Source organism: Neomonachus schauinslandi, chromosome 1 (assembly GCF_002201575.2).
Source record: "Neomonachus schauinslandi chromosome 1, ASM220157v2, whole genome shotgun sequence".
Taxonomy (NCBI): Eukaryota; Metazoa; Chordata; class Mammalia; order Carnivora; family Phocidae; genus Neomonachus; species Neomonachus schauinslandi.
In genome coordinates this window covers 144488113-144494112 of record NC_058403.1, presented here as the reverse complement: position 1 = coordinate 144494112, position 6000 = coordinate 144488113, and positions in this window count along the sequence as shown.

Here is a 6000-nt window from a genome sequence, read left to right as displayed (position 1 = left end):
CCTGTGAAGTATCAAAGCTGAATTGATCAGACCTCCAACTTCCAATTTACAGAAAAACACGAGGGCAGAGAAACGTGCTCAACACCACCACAAGGATGCAATCAGCACAATCCAGACCATGGGAAACCTGACATACAGGGCAAACAACCAGTTTCTTCAATAAATAAGTTTTGAGGAAAAGCAAAAAGATGGAGGTGGAGAAGGAACCTATAGGTTTAAAAAGACAATATACATCAGCCATTCACAGTGTGTGGACCTTATTTGGATCCTGGTCCAAACAAATAAACTGTAAAGGGAAAAAGTTACGAGATTAGTGACTGGATACTTGATGATATTAAAGAATTAGTGTTAACTTTTTACAATGATCAAAGTCCTTATCTTTTAAAGGCACATATCAAATATTTATGGATTACCTGACATGACGTCTGATGTTTGCTTCAAAATAATAGAGGAAGGGATAAGTGGGTGGTTGTGTACATGAAAAAGACTGGCCACTGGTTGGTAATTGAAGCTGGATGATGGTCGCATGGGAGCTCATTATACTATCTTGGTATTTTGGGGGGACTGTTTGAAAAATACCATAATAAACAACTTAGCAAGGAGGGGAGAACATCTGGATTCAGAAGGGAGATGTGGTCAACCAACTGGCTGGGGGCCAAGGTTGAGAGTGGGGAGTCATGCTGCCTGGCCCTGGGACAGACACTTAGGGAGGGCCCCCTGGGTGGACACAGATGGGATGAAAAGGTGAAGGAGGGGCGCCTGGGTGGCTCAGTCGGTTAGGCGTCTGCCTTCGGCTCAGGTCATGATCCCGGGGTCCTGGGATCGAGCCCCGCATCCGGCTCCCGGCTCAGCGGGAGGCCTGCTTCTCCCTCTCCCTCTGCCTCTCCCCCTGTTCATGCACTCTCTCTCTCTCTGTATCTCTGTGTCTCAAATGAATAAATTTAAAAAAAAAAAAGAAAAAGAAAAGGTGAAGGAATAGTCAGGCAAGCCTCTCTCTCATTTCTCAACTATTGATTAGCAGTCAGCTTTCCAAGACCTTTGAAAAGGAATGAAATGGGTTTGTGCCTAGCAGTTTAAAAGAAAGTAATATCAGAACGTGGGAAGATGGCAGAGTAGCAGGGAGACCCTGAACTTGCCTTGTCCTTCTCATATAGCTAGATCAACATTCAACTACTTTTTAATGACTAGGAAGATGATCCGAGAATTAAAGAAACCATCTGCACAGTTGGAGGGAGAGAACATGGCAAATGTGACGCTTATCTTGACAAACAAAGCACACCTACTTAAAGGTCCAAACACTCCACACTACAAGCAAGGAGGAACTTTGTAGAAGAAGGCCTAGTGGGAAGGAGCAGCCAAAACACAATAGCAGAGTGTACACAGCATGCACCAGAAACACTTCTTGAAGTTTTTGTTATTGTTGTTGTTACTGCTATTTTTGCTGGGTTTTTTTTTCCTCCTTTCTTTTCTGGAAATAATGACTAGACAGGGAAATTCACCCCAAAAGAAAGAACAGGAGGTAATACCCACTACCAGGGATTTAATCAATATGGTTATAAGTGAAATGTCTGAACTAGAATTTAAAACAACAATTATAAAGATATTAGCTGGGCTTGAAAAAAAAAACATAGAAGACACTAGAGAATCCCTTACTGTAGAAATAAAAGAACTAAAATCTAATCAGGCTGAAATTAAAAATGCTATTACTGAGATGAAGTCACAAATGGGCTTTAACAGCAAGGATAAATGAGGCAGAAGAGAGAGTCAGTGATATAGAACACAAAATAATGGAAAATAAGGAAGCTGAAAAGGATAAAGACAACTACTAGATCACGAAGGGAGACTTTGAGAACTCAGCAATTCCATAAAACAAAATAATATCTGGATAATGAGGGTCCCAGAAGATGAATAATGGCAGAGAGGGACAGAAGGTTTATTTGAACAAATTATAGCTGAGAACTTCCCTATTTGGGGAGGAAACAGGTATTTAAGTCCACAGAGAATCCCCCTGTCAAAATCAATTAAAATAGGTCAACATCTTGACATGTAAACAGTGAAACTTGCAAATTTCAAAAATAAAGAGAAAATCCTGAAAGCAGCTCAGGACAAGAGGTCCTTAACGTACAAGTGTAGAAACATAAGGCTGGCAGGAGATCTGTCCACAGAGCCCTGGTAGGCCAGAAAAGACTGGCATGATATATTTAATGTGCTGAATGGGAAAAATATGCAGCCCAGAATACTTTAGCCAGCAAGGCTGTCATTCAGAATAGAAGGAGAGATAAAGAATTTCCAGGACAAACAAAAAGTAAAGGAATTTGTGAACACTAAACCAGCCCTGCAAGAAATGTTAAAGGGGATCATTTGAGCAAAGAGAGAGCCCAAACAAAGACCAAAAATGTCAGAGACAATCTACAGGAACAGTGAGTTTACAGGTAATACAATGGCACTAATTTCAGATCTTTCAATAATTACTCTGAATGTAAACGGACTAAATGCTCCAATCAAAAGACATAGGGTATCAGAATGGATAAAAAATCAAGACCCATTGATATGCTGCTTACAACAGATGCATTTTAGACCCAAAGACACCTCGAGATTGAAAGTGAGGGGGTGGAGAACTATTTATCATGCCAATGGACATCAAAAGAAAGCTGAAGTAGCCATCCTTATATCAGACAAACTAGAATTTAAACCAAAGACTATACTAAGAAATGAAGAAGGAGGGGCGCCTGGGTGGCTCAGTTGGTTAAGCGACTGCCTTCAGCTCAGGTCATGATCCTGGAGTCCCTGGATCGAGTCCCACATCGGGCTCCCTGCTCGGCAGGGAGCCTGCTTCTCCCTCTGACCCTCCCCCCTCTCATGTGCTCTCTGTCTCTCTCATTCTCTCTGTCTCAAATAAATAAATAAAATCTTTAAAAAAAAAAAAGAAATGAAGAAGGACACTATGTCATAATAAAAGGGTCTATCCCTTTTATTTATAAATATTATAAATATTTATGCCCCTAACTTGGGAGCAGCCAAATATATAAACCAATTAATAACAAAATTAAAGAAACACATTGAGGGGTGCCTGGGTGGCTCAGTCAGCTGAGTATCTGCCTTCGGTTCAGGTCATGACCCCAAGGTCCTGGGGTGCAGCCCTGTGTGGTGGACTCCCTGGTCAGTGGGGAATCTGCTTCTCCTTCATCCCTCTGCTCTTCCCCACCTCCCCATCTTGTGCTCTCTCTCTTGCTCCCTCTTTCTTTCTCAAATAAATAAATCTTTAAAAAAATAAAGAAAAACATTGATAATAATACAATAATAGTAGGGGACTTTAACATCCCAGGCACACCAATGGACAGAACATGTAAACAGAAGATCAATACGGAAACAAGGACTTTGAATAACACACTGGATCAGATGGACTTAACAGATATATTCAGAGCATTTCATCCTAAAGCAGCAGAATACACATTCTTTCGAATGCATGGAACATTCTCCAGAATAGATCACATACTGGGTCACAAATCAGGTCTCAACTGGTACAAAAAGATTGAGATTAGTCCATGCATATTTTCAGATCACAGTGCTTAAAACTTGAAGTCAACTACAAGGAAAAAATCTGGAAGGACCACAAATACATGGAGGTTAAAGAGCATCCTACTAAAGAATGAGTGGGTCAACCAGGACATTAAAGAAGAATTTTAAAAATACATGAAGCAAATGAAAATGAAAACACGACAGTTCAGAACCTTTGAGATGAAGCAAAGGTGGTCCTAAGAGGGAAGTATATAGCAATACAGGTCTTTCTCAAGAAACCAGAAAAGTCTCAAATACACAACTTAACCTTACACCTAATGGAGCTGGAAAAAGAACAGCAAATAAAGCCTAAATCCAGCAGAAGAGAAATAATAAAGATTAGAGCAGAAATCAATGATCTAGAAATCAAAAAAACAGATCAATGAAACTAGGAGCTTCTTCTTTGAAAGAATTAATAAGATCAATAAACCACTAACCAGACTTATCAAAAAGAAAAGAGAAAGGACCCAAATAAATGACATCATGAACAAGAGAGGAGAGATCACAACCAACACTGAAGAAATACAAAGAATTATAAGAGGATATTATGAGCAATTATATGCCAACAACTTAGGCAATCTGGAAGAAATGGATGCATTCCTAGAAACATATAAACTACCAAAACTGAAACAGGAAGAAACAGAAACCCTGAACAGACCCATAATCAGCAAAGAAATTGAATCAGTAATCAAAAAAATCTCCCAACAAACAAGAGTCCAGGGCCGAATGGCTTCCCAGTGGAATTCTATCAAACATTTAAAGAAGAATTAATACCTATCCTTCTGTAACTGTTTCAAAAAAATAGAAATGGGAGGAAAACTTCCAAACTCATTCTATGAGGCCAGCATTAACAAACCAGACAAAAAACCCCACTAAAAAGAATTACAGATCAATATCCCTATGAACATGGATGCAAAAATTCTCACTAAGATACTAGCTGATAGGATCCAAACAGTATATTAAAAGGATTATTCACCACAACCAAGTGGGATTTATTCCTGGGCTGCAAGGGTGGTTCAGTATCTATAATCAATCAGTGTGATACCCCACATTAATAAAAGAAAGGACAAAAACCATATGATCCTCTCAATAGATGCAGAAAAAGCATTTGACAAAATATAGCATCCTTTCTTGATAAAAACTCTCTACCATGTAGGGATAGAGGAACATACCTCAATATCATAAAAGCCATATATGAAAAACCCACAGCGAATATCATCTTCAACAGGGAAAAACTGAGAGCATTCCCCCTAAGGTTAAGAACACAACAGGGATGTCCACTCTCACCACTGTTTTTCAACATAGTACTGGAAGTCCTAGCCTCAGCAGTCAGACAACATGAAGAAATAAAAGAATCCAAATCAGCAAAGAAGTCAAACTTTAACTCTTCACAGATAACATGATATTCTATGTAGAAAACCCAAAAGACTCCAGCAAAAAATTGCTAGAACTGATACAGGAATTCAGCAAAATGGCAAGATATAAAGTCAATGCACAGAAGTCAGTTGCATTTCTATACACTAGCGATGAAGCAGAAGAAAGAGAAATCAAGGAATTGATCCCATTTACAATTGCACCAAAAACCACAAGATACCTAGGAATAAACCTAACCAAAGAAGTAAAAGATCTGTACTCTGAAAACTATAGAACACTTATGAAAGAAATTGAGGAAGACACAAAGAAATGCAAAAACATTCCATGCTCATGGATTGGAAGGACAAATATTGTGAAAATGTCTATGCTACCCAAAGCAGTCTACACATTCAATGCATCCCAATCAAAATACCATTTACATTTTTCACACAGCTGAAACAAACAATCCTAAAATTTGTATGGAACCAGAAAAGACCCCGAATGGTCAAAGGAATGTTGAAAAAGAAAACCAAAACTGGAGGCATCACAATTCTGGACATCAAGCTGTATTACAAAGCTGTAATCATCAAGACAGTATGGTACTGGCAAAAAAAACAGACACATAGATCAATGGAACAGAACAGAGAACCCAGAAATGGACCCACAACTGTATGGTCAACTAATCTTTGACAAAGCAGGAAATAATATCCAATGGAAAAAAGACAATCTCTTCAACAAATGGTGTTGGGAAAATTGGATATCCACATGCAGAAGAATGAAACTGGACCACTTTCTTATACCATACACAAGAATAAACTCAAAATGGATGATAGACCTAAGTGTGAGACAGGAATCCATCAAAATCCTAGAGGACAATGCAGGCAACAACCTCTTTGACCTTGGCCACAGCAACTTCTTGCTAGACACGTCTCCAAAGGCAAGAAAAACAAAAGCAAAAATGAACTATTGGGACTTCATCAGGATAAAAATATTTTGCACAGCAAAGGAAAGAGTCAATAAAACTAAAAGGCAACCTATAGAATGGGAGAAGATATTTGCAAATGACATATCAGATAAAGGGCTAGTATC